This window comes from Glycine soja, chromosome 20 (assembly GCF_004193775.1).
Source record: "Glycine soja cultivar W05 chromosome 20, ASM419377v2, whole genome shotgun sequence".
Lineage (NCBI taxonomy): Eukaryota > Viridiplantae > Streptophyta > Magnoliopsida > Fabales > Fabaceae > Glycine > Glycine soja.
Window position 1 is genome coordinate 3,435,533 of NC_041021.1, and position 24,951 is coordinate 3,460,483.

Consider the following 24,951-nt stretch of genomic DNA (forward strand, 5'->3'; position numbering starts at 1 on the left):
ATTAATTTACATAACTCATACACATAATTCAAATTCATTAATATTTAATGGACATTTAATATGAGTCCATAAAATGGAGCAAATCAATACTACATTTCTATTTAGAATCAATCAATACTACATTGGTTTGTGTAATTGGTTTACTAATTGCATTATTGAAAGCATGCATATATTGGATGAAAGCTTTGAAAATGGAACTTATGGCAGTCCATCTTAAATTGTTGTAGGTACTCTTCCTTCTTCAGATACTGTTCCTTCTTCCTAGCAGCTAGTGCGTCAATCATCTTCTTGTTAGCTCCAGGCATTGACCTTGCTGTCCACACTGCTTTTGCACTTGTTGTCCACACTGCTTTTGCACTCAGGTTACTCAACATAAATGTATCCCTCATTTGGTTATTATCATCAATGAAAATATCTAAATTGATTTTATCTTCTCTCTTAGTTTAGGTAGAATGATAAGAGTGGTGATAGAATATTTATCTTGCGCCTATCATCCATTTTTTGAGATTTGCTTTACAGTTTAAGCCTTTATGTCCTTGTGGATTTGCTTTACAGTTAAAACTTTTATCTCCTACAGTTATTTGACATATATAATTTTATTGTACAGTTGCTTTTATGTCCTTATGGATTTTCTTTATGTGTATTATAAAATCTACCTCTCTATCCCTTCATGTGTAATGGCTTGGGGTACCTATCCGAATTTGTTTCCACCTCATTCATTTTTCTTTGATGCAAAGAAAAATAATTACCCCACAAACATGTCACCTTTAGTGAGCTTAAACTTTGAACAAATGAAAATTATTCTATAAACAAAAAAGTAATAACATATAGAATCCAAAAAAATAAAATTGACTCATTTCAGCAGACTCCTTTTGAAAAAATTAGATTAGTAGCTAAGACATCTTATATCTGGCCTAATAATTTTTATATGCAAACAAAAGATGAAATCAGCAACAAAAAAGGATTTGGTCCACACAATTTAATGTTTGACTTAAAGAACATGGAAATGACTTAATGAATTGGATTTTCGGGGTTGGTCTAACATAAGCATCATGGACATAGATGATATCCATAATGAAGTTTAGTAGTTAAAACATCTTTTATTTAGTCCAATAACGTTGTATTATTCATGAATAATTTTTCTTTCTATTGTTCTCCGTCGCATCATCTTATCTTATTCTTTTATCTTTTTTTGTTGTACAAAATTTGTATAAAATAAAAATGTTATACAAATACAAATTTCTCTTACTTATGTAAACACGTGAATGAAATCGGGAACACAAAAATGATTTGGTCCACACAATTTAAAGTATGCATGAATTAGTAACATACAAATGAGTGGATGAATTGGATTTTCCGGGTTGGCCTACATGAGAATTAGTTCATAAGACTGATAGTAGCGTCTGAATTGTCAAATATTAGGTGCATGGCCAATCTTGTTTTTATCTTCTTTCTGACCACCGCTTACAAATCATGGAAGCATTATAATTTATAATACATAATAATAGCTTTATAAGAACCAGACAGTACATACTACTTTATAGGATTGGTGTTCCAGAATCCAGCCATTAGGTACCACAGAGTCAACAGACAGTATATGACTTTCACTTGGGTTTTCCAAGGCAATTAATCTCATACTTTTGTCATATTGCTGATCATATTAATAATAACAATGACAATAAGTGTGTTTTAAATAATAAAGAAAACAGATTATCCAAATTGTGTTCACTTGAACTTTAGTGAAACCAGTCATAAGCAATGTTGGCAAGGAAAACCCCAAACTCGTTTTCTTCTTCTTCCAAATTCATTGGACTTAAGTTGTTACTTGCCAGACCCAATTACCTACTGCCCGAAAGTGGGCCAGGGCCACAACCAACAAATTTAGTAGCCATTATTCGGCCTGCGAATTGTGATGAGATGACTCTTTTCCCTGTAACCTAAAGGAGCAATTTTCATGTGCCTCAAGGAGCTTCTATTATATTTTTTTGACACGACAATATCTATTATATTAGATTCAATTCTTTTTTGGAATATTATTAGATTCAGTATTTTTTAAAAGAAAGATTCAGTGTTTATTTGAACTTTTTAGTTGCATAGTTTATTTATTGGGAATCACTCACATACCACTCCTAATTTTCACTACTGCATTCTTTTTACTAAGCATATTACAATGTGGCACATGATTCATTGTACAAAAATAAAATACACAATTGCTGATGAAAAAAAAAAGATAGACTAGAGACACTGGATTTAGAATAGCAAAATTGACTTTTTTCCACGTTACCTATGTGATTTTCCATATTTAATTAGAAGCTAATATTTATAGTTATAAATTGATCTCAACTTATGTGGAACTTATGGCTTTAAACCTGCTTTAACCTTATGTTATTTGCATGTTGGCGTGCTTGTGCATGTGTCTGTAGATCTAGATAACTTCTGCATATATTTTCTTAATTGGCAGATTTCTCTTTCTACCTATACCTGGGATCTTTTGCCCCTGGTTTTGTTATGCCTGTTCTTGATCAATGTATAAGGATTTAGTTACCCAATTACAAGGTCTGTTCTAAATTGAGGTAGGCCTATCGCCTAACAATGGGTTTTATACCATATTGTACACGGGAAAATATAGCAACACTGCACATACCTGGACTATTAGAAAAGAAGTTTTAGTGGGACAAGTGGCTTGAATGAGAGTATTTACATGGTGAGTATAAGTTGTGCAATGCATTCTCCTCCACCATGATGATGCCAATGCATTCACTCCGTAGTCCACACCCCCCACAAAATACAAAACAACCTTAAAAAAATCAAACACCACCCAAATTCACTCCCACCTTAGAAACCCCAGAAACAAAACAATCCACCACACCTACAGAAAATTTTAGGCAAAATTGGGCCTTTAGACTACTTGACCCCTAACATCATGCATCTTGTTATTTAAAGAATTGATATGTTCTTTCTTTGTCATTTCATTATAGCGAGGAGCATGTTGTTGTGCTGCATTACGTGTTAAAGTAGATTAAGCATGTTGATATTTGTCTGTAATCGAAATTTACATTTTGATGATGTATACAGGATCATGGCTTCTCCACCTGCCTCGACGCCTCCTCCTCCTCCTCCTCCACCTCCTGCTCCTTCCGACGCATCGGCTTTTGCCGTCTGCCATGAAGCGGGCACGCAAAGCCTCACACCTACGATCGTTGTCTACTAGACCACCTGGTGCTGAGAGACCAGTGGTCCATGTTGATCCTACTACCGGCATGGCCGACGGTCCCCACAGGAAGAAATTAAGAACACATTTGAGGATTATGGCGCGTGATAAGGTGGACATCACCTATGAGAACTGGAAGGAGGTCCCTACTGCTCAGAAGGACTTGATTTGGGAGGATATTCAAGTATTTTTCTTTTCTTATTTGATTTTGTTTAGTTAATAGCCAAAAAATACATTATTGTAACAAATAAACCTTATTTGATGTTGTCAGGCGGAATTTGAAATCCCAGAGGCTTCTGACAATAGGACGAAAAGGAAGTTACTTCAGACCGTGGGCGAGAGATTGAGGCAGTTTAAATCAGACCTCACGAAGAAATGGGCCCTTGCAGCCGATCAGGACGGTGTGGAGGACACTGTCTGTGAGAAATATGGCATCAGCAAGGAAAAATGGGTCCAGTTTTGCCAGACTCGCAGAGACCCTTCTTGGGAGGTATGTTCCTTGCCATTTAAATTGTTTTTCAAAAAACATTAACTTGTTATACTTCATTCTAGCAATTTGAAAGATTATTGTTTTATTTTTGCAAGATGTGCGCAAAAAGGCGCAGGCCATCCAGAAACAGAACATTGCCCCCCACGTTTTGTCTAGTGGGGGTTATGAATATTTGGAGCAGGAGCTCCTGGTTAAGAAGACGAAGAAGAAGCTGGAGGAAGCTGCACAATTAGGAAGCATTGATGGCATCATCGAGCCTCCGTCCCCGGTCAGACGCCACGTGAAGTGGAAGATGGCCCGCACGAAGAAAACAGGGGAGATAATGACTGAGGCCGCACAGGAAATCGCTGAGAAGATCGTAAGTCATTTCCAACTAACCATTAGAATTATATTTCAATATTTTGTGAATGTCATGTACAACTGTGTGTTTTCTGTGTAGGATTCCTTTGAGGAGCAGGTGACACAGGGATCCTTCGTCCCCCATGGACGTTAGGATGTTCTCACCGCTGCTATTGGACGTCCAGAGCACCCTGAACGTGTTCGTGCTGCTGGAGCCGGTGTCACCATCAAGCAATACTTTGGATCGGCTCCACGGGCATCCCATAGCTCTTCCTCCCTGCCTCCTGAAGAATTGCAGTAGCTGACCCAGCAAATCAGGGACTAGCTAGAGGAGTCCATCACAGAAAACGTGACGCGGCAGATCATGGCATCCTTCAGCCAGATGTAGTCCCAGATGCAATCTCAGGGACTTGCACTACCTCCCGAGCCTCTGGTTGGTCCCTCCAGTCCTCGAATAAGCACAAAGGGGAGTTATGTTGATTCCTCAAGAAACGATCCTGAGACGAGTGACTCAGATAGGTGCAACTTGTACATTGAAGTAGATCTTGCTCGCCTGGTTGCCCAGGGAAGAGTTTATGAGGGATCCACTGTTGTTCATAACACTCATTTGTTGCCTGGCCAAGTAAAGGTGGGTGTGGAAGAGGTTACATATGCAGATGCTCCAGTTCCTGTACCCACTGATGAGGTTTCCTTAGTGGGACAGACCCTTCACACCTTCCTTGCTTGGCCGACACATCTGGTCAAATCTTTATCACAACAGGTACTTTACTCTTACTATATGTTTCTTCTTTTTAAATTAATTCATTCAGCGTGCCTCAAATTAGGCCATTTAACTTTGTTTCATGAACAGGTAGCCGTGTCTCTGGAAAAACCACCTCCAAAGCCCGATCCAGAGGTCGATGATCCGCTTTATCTGATGACATTGACCATCCCAGAGTTTTTCTTGAGGCCTTATCAGGTTACATGGGATGCCACCATGTTCGGGGTCTTTAATCCAAATTTCCCGCTCTACATAAAGCACGAAGATCTCTCCGAAATCACACACAATGGTCAATGTCTCAGCATATCAGTGTTACAGTTGTGGATTCTGTAAGTCATTTTATATTACTTTTAATTACCTAAGTTATTGCTTTCAATTCATAAATATTTAACTTTGACTTAACATAAACAGGCATCTCACTGTCCATTCAGAGGTTTGGGCAATCGCAGTTTGAGTCTGAAAGTTATATAAAATAAAGACTTGGATGCAGAGTTCAAAACACGATGTCTATCTTGGAGCCTACCTAAATGGGTAAGTCACACAAAATAACTGAATTTAATTAATGTTTACTAATATACTAACTCATATTCGTCTCCACTGCAGTGGACACTGGCAGATGGTGGTCATCCTGCTCAAGGAACACCTAGTTGTCTGGTTTTGTTCATTGCATAACAGGCCAGACAACTACCTTAAGGGGATTATTAACAGGTTAGTGTTATTTTCAATACATTTGCATTGAAATACCTCAACAATACCAGTTTTTAATTGTTACTCATCTGAAACAGTGCTTTAAAAGGTCTTGATGATGCTCCACAGCCTAAATCAAAGACTCCTGCTAGGTGGATTATCGTCAAGGTACGTCATTTACATAAAACTTCCACTTACATATATTTCTTATGTGTCTATACACTAATTGTTTAATTAATAGTCAAATTCCATTATGTATTTAGTGTAATAAACAAAAAGGAAGTACTGAGTGTGGCTACTATGTGATGCACTGGATGTCCCCCATCATTTTAGGAACTTTTAGGAATAACTGGGAAGCAGTACGTTTATTTCAAACAAATTCAATTTTTTAATAATTTGTATTACATTATTAACTTATTATCATTTATTTCATCAAGCAGTATTTTAACAATCCTAGACAATTGCAGCTAGAGAGATTAAAGGCATTGCGGATCCAGTGGGCACAATATTATCTTTGAGTTAGAGATCTAACCTAGGATTTAGGGACATTAAGTTCAGCTTAGTTTACTTTGGTTTGACATTTTTGACATTTCCTATGTAATTTGAACATTGAATTCATTTGTTGATCGTTGTTTATGATAAATCAATTATTCAATGTTTATTATGATTAAAATTACTTCAAAGAAGAATAAAATGTTTATTTGCTGTGTAAAAACAGAAAGTTTATATAAAAAAACTTCAAAACAACATCGGTTATTAACAAAAACCGATGTTAATATAGTAAACAACATCGGTTATTTACAAAAACCGATGTCAACATGAACCTTAACATTGGTTATGTAAATAACCGATGTTAACATTTGCATATTAATATCGGTTATTTACGAATAATCGATGTTAAAGTAGAAATGTTAACATCGGTTATTTATAAATAACTGATGTAATATACAAAGAACTACAACAAAATAAGTGTATGCATATGAACGTTGACATCGATTTTCTAGTAAAATCGATGTTAATGTAATATATTAACATTGATTTTGCTAGAAAACCGATGTTAAGATATTTCATTAACATCGGTTTTACTACAAAACCGATGTGAATATATAACATTAACATCGGTTTTGGTAGAAAACCGATGTCAAGGTTCATCATGCATACACTTATTTTGCTGTAGTTCTTTGAGGATCACATCGAAAATTGATGTTATCGTTTTTATGTTAACATCGGTTTTGAATAACCGATGTTAAAAATATTTCATTCAACATTAGTTTTAAAACCGATATAAAATGTCGTAAACAACCGATGTTGAAAGTGTATTTTCTAATAGTGAAGGTCCATCAACTTTTATTTATTAAGATTTTTAGTCTCTAAAATTTTGAAATATTTGGGTTTTAGTTCCTAAAATCTAAATAAATAAATAAAAATAATGGATTTAAATTTTTATTTAAGGACTAAAAATTGAATTTTTTAAAAGTATAAGGATCTCGACTAGTCGTCAAACAAAAGTTTTGGGATCACAAATCTTATTGGATAAAATTGAGGGATCTTGAGAAATCAAACATTTGTTTAAGGATTAAAAAATTGAATTTCAAGATAGTTTAATCACTAAGAATTCAATTAACCCTTTTATCTTTTATCGACTATTTTTTAATATCCGTTTCAGCTCATTGGATACTTTTATTCTCTATTCAACTAAATATTTTATTTCCTTTTCAGCTCACCAAACTTGATTTTATAGTATTAATGTTTTATTTGAATATGTAGGACGATAATAATTATAGAGGTGCTTCAAGTTCAACAGAATCTTTGTTAGAATAAGATCATAAAAGCCTAAAAAATTAAAGAAGTTAAAAATTCAAATTAAAATCAGGTGCACTTATGTTTTCTTATTCTTTTAACCTTAAAATATAGAATTGTGTGTAGAGTCTATCATCACTTATAAAGTATAATGTGGAAAGAAAACGATATATATTAAGAAAATACAATAACGCTTTAGACAAAAATAACTACAATGTTAAAATACTCCTAGAAATGATTTTTTTCTTTGAGCATTTAAAGATATTATTATTAATGAGTCAAATAGTATAGCATATTTTGACAATGTTAAGTGTCTTGGGTAATTTTTTACCAAATGATGTTGATGCTAATGGAATTGTCCTTTAATCTCTTTAATTGTTTTTGTGTTGGGTGTACTTTATAATAACAAGTTATATTTTACTATATTTTTTAGATATTTTTAAGATGAATTTTATAATTAAATGTCATTGATGCAGTAAAAACAAATATCATTATTGGAAATTGCATGAATAATTTTTTTAAATAATATATACTAACATATGTAATTATTTAAAGTGATTTCTTTTTTAATTGTGTAAAATGTATTATTTTATTTTTAGTTTCAAAAAACTATAATTGTGGGGTTATCCGGGAATCTAAAAAGGGAGGGGATTGAATTTTTACCACTTTGTTTGTTAATTCAATCAAAACAATCCATTTCCAGTTATCAATGTTTTCTGAAAAGATTGTCACAAAAAAGATTATCACAACAAGATCATATGAAAAATAGAATTTGATTTCCCTTTAACACCAATTTCATTTCCAAGATTTAACAACAAAGCTAAGAGTAAGAGAGAATAAGAATTATACACAAAATCTATAATGGTTCAATTCTTAAGGGACCTTGTTTTAAGACCTCTTAAAACTTTCACTTATAGAGAATTAGATACAAATACTATGCATATTTGATTTTCTAGATTTTACTCTTTCATTGAATCGTACAAGAGAAAGAACAAGAGTTCAAATTCTATCAACTCACAAAACTCTTGGTAAGCCTAACCAAGATAAAAAAAAATGAATTTTAGAATAAAAACGAATACACCTTGATATGTAGATCACAACATTTTCAAGCTCTTCTTTTGAGAATGATCAAATCATGATGAACAATGAATGGATCTTGATCAACTTGCATTGAATCTTCAGAAGAAATATAATGAAATTCCCTTACTTGACTCTCTTTAAGTATTTTTCTCAAAGTTCAAAGTGTATCAAAAGTCACTAATGAAAAGAGCATAAAAGGATATTTATAATTTTGACAGGTAAAACAAATTTAATCAATTGTCAAATATGGTAATCAAATAATTCTCCAAAATCCTATTTGTTCTACCTTTTGAAAAAAAAAAATTAATCGATTATCTCTTTTCAGATAAAGAGTTTCTCATGCTTCTCTTCTTTTTGGAATAACTGATTAGCAATTGTGGTAATTGATTATCTCAAGCTATAAAGCCTTCCTCGTAAAATTGGCTTCTATAATCGATTACTAAAACTAATAATTGATTAATTCATCAAAGATTGTCAAATTTCAAGTAGAAGAGAGATATGTTGCTTGTTGTAACACTTTGTAATTGATTTCAAAATATTATAATCAATTACACTATGTTGAACTCATTGCTCTTAAGAAACTTAGAGATGAATCAATTTGTTTAACATCTTAGAATCATATTAAGAATGTATAAAAGAAGACTTAACCTATAACAATCATCATGTTTAGTCTAAAACAATCAATACATATGCCATATCTATAAAACTTGTTTGGCATTGTAAAATTATTAAACCAAAACTAAGACCTAAAGACATATCTTCAAGATTTTAAGCTTTGGTCCCACAATAATTCCTCAATCGAAAATATGCTACTACTTTTTATTTTATAAATGTTAAGCCAAAATCAATTTGTATTTAGTAGTAAAAAATGGATATTATTCAATGGCCAAAAGTAATATTTTTTTGGAAATAATTAATTACCCTATTTAATATTAATGTTTTTTAGTCAATATTTAATATTAACGTTAATTAAATTTACTTGAAGCTTTTAAATATATTACTTTTGATAATATTAATATATATAGAGAGAGAGGATATATCATATGAGAAAAATGTATCTTATATGAGAGTAAGAGAGTATCTTATAATATTTTCACTATATTGGATACCTCTGTTTTTTAAATTTGTTCCCATTTTTGGAAAGCCACATGACTGTCAACAATATATCTTTAATTAATGTAAATTTCTAGTTGTGTTGGTTTTGAGTTTAGGGGAAGGGGTGCCAATATAGTTTGAATGTCTTCTCCTCTGTTTAGCTAGCAATGGTCACCTTTTAATTAAAAAAGATTTTATTAAAAGTTATAGGGAGTACTTTTACTCATTACAATAAAAATATTGTCTATTTTACTTTTTCAACTAATATTCTTAACACATTAGTTAATATTTTCCTTAATTCATAAGTATTATTATTTGAGAGGACATATATACGATGGGATCAAAATGATATCAATGTGTCAAATTACTGTATAACACCAAATATCACTCATTCATTTTAATTTGATCTAACGACTCTTAGTAATTCACTAAAAAAACTCACGGGACCCCTTTCTCCCCGGCCATTAGGCTCTCACAAATTTCTTATGTCCTTCCCATCGTCACATGGACCTCCCAGAATCGTAAAGCATCAACTATCACTGAGTAATTAACACCCTTTTCATTGTGGCAACAGATTTAGGAATCAAATTATCTTCTGCAATTTCTAATTTTGTGCAGCTTTGTGGCAATGGACGATAGTTAATCATTATAGTTAAAGAACTGCAAATAAACTAAATGAAGGTTTAAAAGTTAGGCATATAAACCTGCCTATAAACTAAATGAGCTACAATTTCCTATTTATTGTTTGGCCAAATGCCATCTGATTGGGAGAATTAGGCGTGAACCCAAGTGCTTCAAGATTGGAACCACTAGAGTTGTGGTGCATATAGGTAGCTCGCTGAGATTCCAATGCAAGACGCTGATTTTGCATAGGCACAATCCATGGTGGTGCTGAGCGGAGCCATCAAAGTTGATGGCAAGATATGCATTTCCGAGGAGGCTGGGTTTAACTGAAAACCGAGGTTACAAGGTCAATTGTTTTGTGAAAGGGGGTAATACTACACCAAAAGTGAGTTTACATGGCAATTATTTTGCGTTTTAGTGACAATAAACATAGATACTAATATTTTTACCGACAATTCAGTTATAGACAGGGTATCCAGGGTCGGTAAAGAATTTCCAACAATTGCGGCGAATGCTGGTAAAAGCCTCTTTTGTAGCCGGCAAAATGTAAATACTTATAGCGACAATAGTAACAGCAGTCTGAATGGCCCGAAGAATGTATTTTTCCAAAAGACGGGTTGCTAACCAGTTTCAGCCATTGCTAGCCAACATACACACATTCTACTAATATCTACAAGAAACTGACTAATTTTTTAACCAAAGAAGATGCATAATTTTATAACGGAATTTCGCTTCTTCAATTCATTGGTCTGTGTAATGATAGGTAATCCAATGGCTGGTGATTTCCTTGAAAACCGGCTTAGCTGTAATAAAAGGAAACATAGAAATTCATCTCTTCATAATTTTTTTTATGCGTAAATCAATATAATACAAACATCATTTGTCATTTTTGAACTTCTGAAAAAACACAAATAATTACAATTTAGGGAAACAATCAATATAAATTTCAGAACCCTAACAGATACCATTCGAACCAAAATATTCAAAAAAATGAAAGAATAAACTGGATGATCAGAAACACAATAACCAATAAAATAATTACCATACAATTCCATATCCCTAAGTTCTTAACTTCAAATAATAAGTAACTAACCATTTAGAAAGTAATGAAGCATGCAATTTTCGATTTGTAAGAGCACCAGACAGGAGCCTGGGCACCATGTGCTGAAATATCCATTGTTCCAGGCAGTAACAGGTAGTAACAGAGACCAGCAATTAGATCATATTCTAAAGATTGGTTATTCACATTGATAGATTTCATTTCAGTTGTGTCTATTTCAAGCTTCTCAATCATGCAGTGTAATATCAAAGGTACCACTAATAGTACTCAGGCATATGGCAGAGTCACTTACCTTTAATATTTTGAAGACATGCTTTTGCAAGACCTAATATTAAGGGATACATAGTATTAACTAAAAAAATCTACAGAACAATCTCATAGTTATAACGTGACACACATAAATAGGAAAATTTTAAGTTTTAATTTGGCATTTTAAAGTTCTGATTACAATACAAGGCTCACCAAAACATAGGCAATCAGATTCTGCATAATTAGGCATGCATGTTTTATCAAGAGAATCATTTTCCTGTCCTGCTTTAAATCTTCTTCAGTCTTCACTTAAAATTAAAATTCCTCTTATAACTGTTTAACTTAATCAAGTCATAAGAAATGTGAAGTTGTGAGTTCTTCAGGGAAATCAAAGTTTTCCAAAACACAAATCAAAGGTAGAGTTCAGAATTTCCTTTACCTATGACATGCATGGTGTAGATTGAGGGTCTCGCTGTTTGCCATAGAAAATTGAAAATGCACCTGCCAAATGGATCACAGACCAAAAGCATCTCAATATATGTTTAAGTTTCCTTAAAACAAAACAAAGATCAAGTTTAGAGTACTCATTTACAGAATATTAAGTAATAATTCTTATTCAATATCTTTAAAGCCAAGACCAGATTAGTGAGTATTCCTCATACTACCAAAAAACTTAACTATATACCAACAGACACCTACACTGACATACACAATATATGTTCTTTCTCTAAACAGTCCTGTGGTGATTGCATCTGATTCCAAGGATAAGTTTGCAGTTGTCATTCATGCATTTGATTGCCTTTCCTCAAATGATCAGGTTGGTTCAGTCTGCATGTTTGTTGTTGCTTGAGATAGGCAGGTTTAGAGTGGTTTTATTTAGTATTTAGTTTCTGACCTTTTTAAAAAAGCCATCTTACTCAGAGCATAATTATCCGGCTATAAAAAATTACAATTTCATCAAATATGATGCTATATCTCTTCATGACCATAATATTATATTTATTCTTATACATGCTGATGCTAGAGTCCAGAGTATTTAATATTCCTCACAGGACCTAACCCCTTTGTGGATACTTGTTTATCTGAGTTGGGTTTGGGTTTACTGAAGACAGTCAGTTCTGTTCATAAAATTAAAAGGTATTAATTGTTTACAAATGGTGTTAATATTTTGTATTTATTTCCCTATGCTTATATTGCATTTGCTATACTAGGTTAGATGGTAAAGTAAATTCAAAGGTTTGATGTGCCTAATATTCTTGTGTCTTAATTGTTTACAAATTGGCTTTGCACTACTAGAAATGGGTGTTTTTACGATAGCCATTCTACGATGGTTCTTTTAGAATCGCTTTAGAAAAGGAACTGGTGGTATTTTTGTAATTATTTATTGAAAAAAGCCTTGTACGATACACATTCTAAGACGGTTATTGAAAATCACCTTAGAATGTGTGTTGGTCATAAAAATTATGACGGGTTTTATTAAAACACCATCGTTATCTCAGTGGTCTTCCACACTCTTTCATAAAGGTTGTGGTTTCCCTTGGCATTCAAAAGTGCCGAAAGAAAGAAACCTAACAACGCCATAGCGTTCTCTAACCCATCATCCCTTGACCCCTGCACACAAACTCCCTCTCAATCTCCACCGCGTCACACACAATCTCCCTGACACGCCCCTCACTAAGCTTCTTCCTGAGAAGCAAGTACAAGAGACACGCGAAGTCGTAGTGAAGCCCCTCATCTCGCGAGATGAATTCATTGGAGAAGGTGAGCCCTGACATTAACCCGCGCTTCTTGAGCCAAAATATCGCGCAGAAGCTTTCGGAGAAGAATATTCCTTAGACGCAAGAGAATGCCATGAGGCGCTCCGCGAAGGATTCTGAGGCGTTGATCTACTGGAGGGCCCACTGGGCTTTTTTGGTGATGCATGGGATGGTGTTTATGGCACGAAACAAAAATTTTTTTTTGTGGAGTCTTTGGTGTAGGTTTCTAAGAGGAGGCTGTACATTTCGGAGTGGATATTTTCGATGGCGATTTGGAAGCCGTAGAAAGCGCGGGCCTCCAGGAGTTGGATTTCTTTGGTGAAGCGGCTGCCGAGGTTTTCTAGGACGATGTCATCGGAGGCAGCAAAGAAGGTGAGGACATGGGTGATGAAGTGGCGCTTGCCATCGCTAAGGGTGGCCCAGTGGCGGAGGTCCGACGAGAAGTCCACCTCCTCTGTGTAGAAGCAAGCTTCATGATGATGAACCAAACAATTTTGATGATGCCAAAAGTCCAAGTGATTGATTCAAGACTTCAAGATCAAGCATCAAGAATCCAATCCAAGATTCAAGATTCAAGAGAAGAAATCAAGAAGCAACAAGTCAAGACTTCATATAGGATAAGTATTAAAAGAATTTTTCAAAAACCAAATAGCACAGTTTTGTTTTACAAAAGAATTTTTTTCAAATTTTCTAAGTTACCAGAGTGATTACTCTCTGGTAATCGATTACTAGTGACCAGATTGATTTTCAAAATATTTTCAAATGATTTGTAATGTTCCAAAATGATTTTCAAATAGTGTAATCGATTACACTATATTAGTAATCGATTACAAGTGAATCTGAACGTTGGAATTCAAATCCAATTGTGAAGAGTCACAACTTTTCATAAAATACATTGTGTAATCGATTACACCATTGTAGAAATCGATTACCAGTTAATAGTTTTGAAGAAAAAGTTAAGAGTTACAACTCTTAACTTATTTTCTCAAAAGTCATAACTCTTCCAATGGTTTTTTTGACCAGACATTGAGAGTCTATAAAAGCAAGACCTGGGCACGCATTTTACAAGCATCCAAAACACATATCTCTTTCAAATATTTTTTGACCATTGCCAATTGTTTTTCTTTGCAAAAACTCTTGCCAAAAAGCTTTCTAAACTTCGGTTTCAAAACTTTGTTTTTCTGCAAGTGGAAATTCTGCAGAAAATAAAAGTGTGCTATCTTTTCTTCCTTCTCCCTCTTTCCAAAAAGATTAAAAGGACTAACCGCCTGAGAATTCTTTTGATTCTTCCTCTTTCCTCTGAACAAAAGATTTCAAAGGACTAACCGCCTGAGATATCTTTTGTTTCCCCTTACAAAGATTCAAGGGACTAACCGCCTAAGAATTCTTTGTCTTAACACATTGGAACGTACATCCTTTGTGGTACAAGTAGAGCGTACATCTACTTGGGTTGTAATACTGAGAAAAAGAGATGGTACATCTCTTGTGGATCAGTTTAAGTGGAGCGTACATCCACTTGGTTGTTCAAAGAGAACAAGGGAGGCTACATCCCTTGTGGATCTTTGCTTGTAAAGGATTTTACAAGGTTATTGGAAATGTCAAGAACCGGTGGTTGCTTGGGGACTGGACGTAGGCATGGGTTGTGGCCGAACCAATATAAATCTTGTGTTTGTTTCCTTCTTCCCTACACTCTTTAATTTTCACTGTGCACTTTTTATTTCCGCTTTACTTTTGTCTAAGTTATTGTTTCTATTCTTTACTTTCTCCTAACTTAGTAGTAAAGCCTAATTGAATCTAGTAAGAAGAATAAATTTTTAATTAGTCAAGACACGTTCATAATTAATTCAATCCCCCCCTTCTTAATTATTCTAAGGTTACTTGATCCAACAAGTGGTATCAGAGCGTATTTCTTGAGAAAAGTTTCACAACTTCAAGATTATTGGCCTCCTCAAATTCTCTGTTTCCCGAAGGAAACTCCATCCATAGGCCACCTATCTTTAATGGTGAAGGTTACCACTATTGAAAAACCCGAATGCAAATCTTTATTGAAGCCATAAACTACAATATTTGGGAAGCCATAGAAATAGGACCTTATGTACCCACCATAGTAGATGGAAGCACATCAACAGGCACAACAATAGAAAAACCTAGAGAGAAATGGTCTGAATAAGATAAAAGAAGAGTTCAATATAATCTTAAAGCCAAAAACATTATTACTTCTGCCCTAGGAATAGATTAATATTTTAGGATCTCAAACTGCACAACTGCTAAGGAGATGTGGGACACACTTCAACTCACACATGAAGGCACAACTGATGTTAAGAGATCTAGGATTAATACATTGACCCATGAATATGATCTCTTTAGGATGATCACAAATGAGAACATCCAAAGCATGCAGGAAAGATTCACACACATAGTTAATCACCTTGCCTCCTTAGGAAAAACCTTTCCTAATGAAGATCTAATTAATAAAGTTTTGAGATGCTTAAGTAGGGAATGACAACCCAAGGTAACTGTCATTTCTGAAAGTAAAGATCTTTCTTCTATATCTCTTGCCACTCTTTTTGGCAAACTACAAGAACATGAAATGGAACTTCAATGTCTCAACCAAAGTGAAGAGACCGACAAAAGGAAAAGAAGCATAGCACTCAAAGCCTCCTCCTCAATACAAGAAGAAGAAGAAGAAGAAGAAGAAGAATCTTGATGATGAAGAGGACTCCTCACTCTTTGTGAAGAAGTTTCATAAATTCTTCAAAAATATAAGAATGGAGAGACTCCATAACTTCAACACTGGGAAGAGATCTCAAGAAGGTTCCCCAACACTTAAATGTTATAAGTGTAATCAATACGGTCATATAAATGCACATTACCCCACAAATGAGTCATGGCCCGAGAAGAATGAGAAGAAAAGTCATGAAGAAAGAAGATCCAAGAAGGCGTATATTGCATGGGATGACAATGACTCATCCGATGGTTCAGAGAAGGAGATCAACCTTCTATCCAAGGACTATGAGAGCGATGCGAACATCTCTCAAGAAGATTAAGCAAAAAGAAAAAGTCTGACCTCCATCTTTGAAGATCTAGGCACTTAAATCATGAAAAAGGTAACATCAAAACCATTCTCTTTTAAATTAAGTTGGTTGAAACTTTCCTTTCGATTAACTTGTTTATATGATGACTAACAAAATTTTATTTGTTTGTCTTGGTTAATTGCTATTGTAAGTTTGTGCTTATTTGTTTGATTGAGTTGTTTTTCTTTCTTAAAGCATGAAGTTTATTTTTAAAACAAATATTCGATTACCACAATGTACAATCGATTACAGCGAGTCAGGCTAAGTGTAATCGATTACCAAAAGATGTAATTGATTACAACGCATCCCTGTTGCTTATAAATTCAAATTTCAAAATTCACGAACCAGCACCTTCATCTTTCTCGCGAAACCCTCATTCCCAATTTTTTCTTTCTACCATAACTCGCTCATTTCTTATCCAAATCACGTCCCACAAAGTCCAACATTCATCTTTTTTCATCCTCTTTCATTTCAACCGATTAAAATTTCAAATAACTCTCTCAAATGGCAAAACCATCGAAGAAGCACAAGGGTTCTTCGAGTAGATGCCAACGGCACTCCGAGGCTCAGGATACTCTGATTCCTTCCTCCATTTCCTCCTCCTTTTTGTTCTCATCGGAACAACAACGTACCTCTTCTCCTCTCATTCTATTATTGACCCTAAGTTCATACATATGAATTTCTTTTCTGATGAAAGTTTTGAATGCATTCAAGCATTTCAGAACTCAAATCTCATAGATATGGATTTCCAGAAGTCATGCAAAGCATAACATATTACTAAGATTTCAGCATCAACTTTTCCTTGAATATTACCATGCACCGTGGGAGAAATTTTTTTGATATAAATTTAATAGTTACAGCTCATAGGGATGTGGAATACTACAAAAGGAACCAAGTTGAAAACTGAGTTAAATTTGAAGGGAAAAATGATTGTACCTATAATTAACTGAAAAACAAAATTATTTCAAGAAAAAGGTTAATGTAAAATAGTACAAAATAATGTAGTCAATCATGAGTTATTAAATAAATAAACATTGAAGCAAAAATACAGAACAGGCTTACAATGTTGAAAAAATTGGGAAAGGAAAAGAATTAGTGAACAATTCATATTCAACAACAACATCAATTTTCATTAAAAAAAAATTGATGTGGTTTTCTACATATTTTATGTTTTTTGTTATTTTTTTTATGATACGACATTGATTTTGTAGAAAACCGATGTTGTGTAATTTAGTTTACGTCGATTTTAAAAAACCGATGTTAACGCAGAGACTTTTAACGTCAGTAGTTTCAATATCAGTTAATAAATAATGTTGTAAGACCGTAATAACCAGTGTGAAAAGTATATTTTCTAGTAGTGGTCCTTCTAGTTGAATAACAAGAGAAAAGACCTTGCTAATTGAAGGCAAGGATTCCATAAGCAAAATCTGAGTTCTAGCAGTTCCATAAGCTTCTCCAAGACATTTAAGAAAGCAAATTACACAATCTTATTCTCGATGCTGTTTAATCACATTCTTATCACATGTACAATTTGGAGTAGCTCTTGAATCTTCCAAAGTTACGAAAACATATCATTAATATTTATTGATATTTGATGGTATTTTCTAAATATTACCAAAAAAGTTAGTAATATTTTTACTTAGTGTTAGACCAAAAAATGTTCTTAATGATCAGGTAGTGAAAGCTCAAGCCAAAAAACATACTTAGAAAATATGAGCATAATGCCACTAAAAACAATTTTTTTTTTAACTATACTTGACACTTGTCATTAGGGGTGGGAATAGGTTAGATCGGGCTTTAAAAGGTCCGAGCCTAGCCTACGATAAATTTTTGAGGCCTGAGCCTGATTTATAGCCTATCAAAGACTTTTATTTTGGCTCAGTCTGGCCTTTTTAAGAGTTTAGTCTGACCTGATAGCCTTTTTAAAAGTCTTCTTCACATTAAATCTTTAATATTCCTTCATGGAAAAGGAGGAGAAGCGCTAGTTGGCTTTCACCATGAAGAAAGAATATATGCATGGAAACGAGAAGGTAAAAAGAAGATTCAATAAAAAATGTTAAAGGAATAAGAAGATGCAAGAAAAAATGATAAGGTTTTGAAGTTTTACCTCTATCAAAGCTTGGAGTGGAAAAGATATGATTTTTGTTTGCTTTGGAATAGGAACGTAATAAGAAAGTTAAAATGAAAAGAAAACCTAATAGGAAAAGGAAACGCTAACAGGAATAAGAAAGCAAATAAAAATAATGAGGAATATAAAATGGTACATGACTCACACCTAAATCATAATTAAAATCTTAGTTGATTATAGGAATGGAAGTTATGGAGCAGTAGTGAGTAATCAAAGTTTATTAGTTTCAAAGAAAAAATATTAATGGTACCAAAAAAATAATATAAATATATATATATATAGGCCGACCTATCAGACTTATAAGACTTTTTAATAAGCTTAAGCCTGGTCAATTTAATTTAATAGGTTTTTAAAAAAGTCTAAGTCTAATCTTTTAATTAAATAGGTCAGTCCAGACCAGGCTTTATATAGGCTAGATCGTAGGCCCCTGTAGACCGCCTTAACCTATTTTCACCCCTACTTGTGATCACTAATTTGATTATTGTCAAAATAGTTATACTATTTGATTCATCAATAATATCTTTGACCCATTGATTAGAAAAATCTCATTTATTAATATTAGTATTTAATAATAATTAATGTTATACTCTGTTGCTGACCGTTATTTATTTTATTAATAATATCATTTACTTGTCACGTTAAAATTCTTGTAATTGATTAGTATCTCTCCAAGCAATTCTATATTTAAGGCTGAAAGAACAGGAAGCTCCACAACCTCAGTGCACTTGATTTCAATTTCTATTTCCCAACTTCAATTCTTGAGCCTTCTATATATTGTTGGAAAATAAAATAAAAAATGAAGGAAAATAATATACGAAGAAGATGCACAGTCTTGAATTAAATAACAAAATAATAGTAGCAAAATAAATTTAATTGACAACACATAAATAATGCATTATATCATACAATGAGCACAAGGAAAAAATTAAATCAAGGGAAAGAATTAAATAGCCTGGGTTGAAGCGCGTAAACGCTATCCTTAGAGAGAAAATGCCCACACTGCACGGGTAAGAAATTCTGATTACGCTCCTCTCCCAAGATACGACAACCCGTTGGTTCCGATCATGTGCAGCGAAAGGATCCCCAAACCTTATGAACACCAATGCTCTTACTCTCAAGAAATAAATTAGTTTATAAGAAAAGAAAAAGAAAATTTTGGGAGAAAGGGATGAGACTGTAGCTCTGTCATCTAGAAGGAAAGATAATATATAGGCATTTTGCAACAACAAAATATGACCATTGGAAAACCAACCTACAGTTGTCACAACAAACATAACAAACTAGTTGACTCATTAAAACAAAATCTTAAGAAAATCTAAAATAAATATTTTATTTTATAAAATAGAATTAATATATTTATAAATTTTAAATTAAAACACAAATATTTATCAACATTCCCCCACATAATTTAAAATTTTAAAATATATTTTCTAAAAGATAATTTGTATAAAAACATAAGAGAAAGAGCATGTGATATTGTATTTCGGTATAAGGCACCTTCCGGGTTTGAGCCTTATACCTAGTGTTTATGAACTTCCATCCGAGAAAAATGTAGTGACTTGATTGTCTTGAACTACATATTCTTTAACCGGACTTTAGTACACAACCCCTACAATATTGGCGTTCAATTAGGTTCTAATCAGTGGTAGCGCGTTACACGGCCTTGCGCTTGTATCTTGTTTCGTGAGTGTCACTTAGAGATTAGCCCATATCTCACAGTGGCGGCCCCACCACCACACTCACTAGGTGAATCCTCAAAGAGTGGATTGTGACCCCCACCCCTACAATAATTGTCATCGAATTCATTAAGAGGTATTTTTTTTCACCAAAAATACACATATAAATACCTCAACCTTAATATTGCCACAATTTATAATACACCTCGTCATAGGAATGAGAAACGGAACAGCTCTGCCAAATTTCATTTTGGTGTACTTTAGTTAACAAACAATTTCGTTGTTACCCGTTGAACTCCATTCATGGGATCACCAATCACACAGAGACGGGTGTTCATTGTTGTAACTAAATAATGGACTTTAATCTCATTCCCCTCGACGACTCAAATACTTGTTGACATGTCCACCTTTTTGTAAGCGGATCCGCAATATTATTTTATGACCTGACAAAGTCAAGAGAATCACCATGAGAAATCAAATTTCTAATAGACTTATGTCTCACTCTTAAGTGTCTTCTTTTTTCATTAAAATTTTGCTAGTCACTTTAGATATAACAATTTGACTATCACAATGCATTAAAATTGGAGGTATACGCTTATTCAACAATGACAAATTGCATAATACATTTTTAAGAAATTTAGCCTCACTAGTAGCAGTATTTAAAGCAATAATTTTTGCTTCCATGTGAAATAATAATTTGTCTAATAGATTTTCATGATACTGCACAACCAGCTAAAGCAAAGACATGACCACTTGTCAATTTTATTTCATCAAAATCAGAACTTCAATTTTGTATCACTAAATTCCTCAATTACTTTCCAATCTACCAACTGCATGTGCAATATCAGACAGGCCTAGAGAAGTTTGTCAAATGCAACAAAGAACCGATACTTTGAGAATATTTATGTGAAGAAATTCCTTTACTCAAATTTTCATTAACTTGATGGATAAGAGTCATAAGGAGTAAAAGCATGTTTCGCATCAAAATAATTAAACTTCTTCAATAGCTTTTCAACATAATAAGATTTGGTAAAAGTCATGCCATCATTTTTCTTTATAAGCTTAATTCCCAAAATCATATCTACTTGACCAAGGTCTTTTATGTCAAAGTTTCTAAACAAGAAAAACTTCACATCATTTATGAAATTCATTTACTACCAAATATCAATATGTCATCTAGATACATAAAATGACGCATCCATTATCATCAAATTGTTTCACATACACACATTTATCACTATCATTAATTTGAAAATCATACAAAAGAATAACTTAATCAAACTTTTGTGTCAATGCTTTGGAGCTTGTTTCAAACCATACAAAGATTTAACAATTTATTTTTCAAGAAAAAATATTTTCAACGAAAGTCACATCTCTAGACTCCATAATAGTACCATTAGAAATTTCAGATACTTCTAAATTAATAACTAAGAATCTATAAGTAGTATTATGTAAAAAATATCCAACAACATATAATTAATATTTTTTTTTTCAATTTTCCTTTTCTTATTAATAGAGATATTAACCTTTACTAGACACCCCCACACTTTAAGATATTTCAGATTTGGTTCTCTTTTTCTCCATAGCTCATAAAGATTTTTCTTTTGTTTATAAGGTACTCTTTTAAGAATACGACATGCAAAATATAAAGTTTCACCAAAGTGTTTATTTTATTATTTTTGTGTGTTATATTTTCACAGGCTTATCTTTTATCATTGAGTTATAAATAAAGAGACAATCAGTCAACATGTAGCAACAAAATAGTTAAACAATAGAAATTAAAAAAACCAAACAACAAATGTCCTGATTTTAAAGACTTGTGTTCACAGGATCATTTGACCAAGTAAAAGATAACTTCCTAAGGCAGGAATGAAAGTAGTGAGATGCTTTTAGTTTTTTTTTTACACAAACTAATTCTAAAAGCATTTTTTATCTTAAACAAAAATACAATAGACAAAGAAAATATTTTTCAACAATCTCATACTAATGTAAAATTTCAGGAAATAAATAATATAATAAACATTTTTAATGGAACATAATGCATTGTGTTTTCATCCATTAATTTTTCATGCTTACTAGAAAGGAACTCAATCATATCCATTATAGATATTTTGATACAACATCATGCTACTGTAGAAAAGACTATGCAAGAAGAAAGTATAAAACATTTTCGCTCTAAAACATTTTTCTCTCTAAGACTGTTGGAAAATAAAATAAAAAAATGAAGGAAAATAATATACGAAGAAGATGCACAGTCTTGAATTAAATAACAAAATAACAGTAGCAAAATAAATTTAATTGACAACGCATAAATAATGCATTATATCATACAATGAACACAAGAAAAAAATTAAATCAAGGGAAAGAATTAAATAGCCTGGGTTGAAGCGCGTAAACGCTGTCCTTAGAGAGAAAACGCCCCCACTGCACGGGTAAGAAATTCTGATTGCGCTCCTCTCCCAAGATACGACAACCCGTTGGTTCCGATCGTGTGCAGCGAAAGGATCCCCAAACCTTATGAACACCAATGCTCTTACTCTCAAGAAATAAATTAGTTTATAAGAAAAGAAATAGAAAATTTTGGAAGGAAGGGATGAGACTGTAGCTCTGTCATCTTTTTAGAAAGGAGGAAAGATAATATATAGGCATTTTGCAACAACAAAATATGACCATTGGAAAACCAACCTACAGTTGTCACAACAAACATAACAAACTAATTGACTCATTAAAACAAAATCTTAAGAAAATCTAAAATAAATATTTTATTTTATAAAATAGAATTAATATATTTATAAATTTTAAATTAAAACACAAATATTTATCAACATATATCATCTATCGTATTCTAACAAAGATGTTGAACTTGAAGCACCTCTCTATAATTTGCAGCATTCTTGTTGTGGCTATCATTTCAATGTCAGCATGTCATTGCAGAGTTTTTGCAACCAAATGATTTGAAACTCATTGAGGAAACTTGCAAGAGAACCCCAGAACCCCAGAACCTAATCTTTGTCTTCAACTCCTAAAAGGTGACCCCCGTGCCCCTAGCGCTGATATTGCAGGCCTTGCATTGATTTTGGTCGAGGTGATCAAAGCCAAAGCAAAGGAAGCCGAGAAAACAATCAAGCAACTTCTTAAGCAGGGTGGGAATAAGAAAGCCTTAAGTAAATGTGCTGTCGATTACAAAGGGATTTTGATACTTGATATACCACAAGCCACTAGGGCTGTGAGGGGGGACCCCAAATTTGCAGATGATGCGGTAAGTGATTGTGCTGTTGAGGCTGATATTTGTGAGAATCGCTTCAATGGGAAATCACCACTCACCCATGTGAATAATGGTATGCGTGATGTGGCGAATGTGGCAAGGGCCATTATTAGGATTTTGCTCTAGGTACTCATTATTTCCTGTTTGACTAGAGAGAAAAAAAAACGTGTCATTAACAAACTGTCCAAATATAAAACATGTCATTATTGTTTGTTCAGGCATTTTCTGTGTTAGTGTGATAATTAAGGTTGGACGAACCAACAGAATTTATACATCTATACTAGTTTGTTTAATTTGTTTATGATGTTCAACAGTGATTTAGCTAGGATGAAAAAAAACACATTTTGTTTTAAGATTTTTGTTTTCTTGTTTAAATTAAGTTTCTAAAATATCTAACACTAAAATTTTGTTTTCTTGTCCTATTTTTCAAAAAAAAAAAATACTAATATCGATCATATCATTTAAAGAATAATAAGGTAATTGTATAAAATTTTAAAAATTAACATCAATTTTTTATATTACAAAATTCTATCGTCTTATTCTATGGCTGTTATTAAAATGAATTTTTAATTTCTTACAAATGGTCATCAAGAAATCGTATTGTAACTGATGACTGGGGCAAAAAGCAACGGAGTGGCGGACCTATATGTAGATAGGGGGTGTATTTGACTCCTTTAAAATTTTGGAATTTCAAAATAGAAATTTAAACAATTAAAAAATGAAATTTTAATTTCCTTCTAAAAGGTGAAAAATTAGAATTTTCTTCTTGATAGAAGAACATTCTAAAACGTTTATATATTTCATTTATAACATTCATCCTCTCTTTCACTTGAAAGTTTCCAAAAATCTCGTTCTCGAACTCGCAACTCTTCCCTCACGCCAATCATACTCTTTCTTCAAAAAACACCGTTTGAACTCGCGAAGCGTCAATCAGGTGCAGGTATAAGGGGACATGTAGAACTGCACCCGTAGAGGAGGTGCTAACTATCGCAAAAGACCTGGGTCTTGCCTTGCACTGTTGACTGAATTTTGTGCACCCCTAATTATATATTGTTAACCCCCTGTTCTTAAGTTTTCAATCATTCTCAAATTTTATCTTGTGTTAGTAAAGTTTTTAACCCCTAACCTTTTCTAAAATTCAATTTTTAGTCCTTAAACCAAAATTTGTTGGGTTAAGATCCCTAAACTAATTTTTTAAGAAATTTAGCTTTTAGTTCCTAAGCAAAAAGTTAATTGATCAATGTCTGTCAACTTTTATTTGTTAAAGTTTTTAGTCACTAAAATTTAAAAAAATTCAATTTTTAGTTCCTAAAATCACAATAAATAAATAAAAATTATGGGTTCAAGCTTTTATTTAGGAACAAAAAACTGAATTTTCTAAAAGTATAGGATCTCAACTAGTCGTCAAACAAAAGTTTTGGGACCACAAATCTTAATGGGAAAAAATGAGAGATCTTGAGAAATCAAATATTTGTTTAGAGACTAAAAAATTGAATTTCAAAAAAGTTTAGTTACTAAGAACTCAGTTAGCCCTTTTATCTTTTATTGACTATTTTTTTCGACAATTGGAATCCTTTCCAGCTCATTGGATACTTTTATTCTCTTTTCAACTAAATATTTTATTTCCTTTTCAGCTCACCAAACTTGATTTTATAG

The 24,951-nt window shown here is 33.1% G+C and overlaps 3 pseudogenes; 2 read left to right on the plus strand and 1 right to left on the minus strand.

Moving 5' to 3' along the window:
* LOC114403585 overlaps positions 1 to 24,951 on the plus strand; it is a 141,093-nt pseudogene that overhangs the window by 83,955 nt on the left and 32,187 nt on the right.
* On the minus strand, positions 12,985 to 16,041 carry LOC114403494 (annotated as a pseudogene).
* Positions 22,885 to 23,450, plus strand: LOC114401432 (annotated as a pseudogene).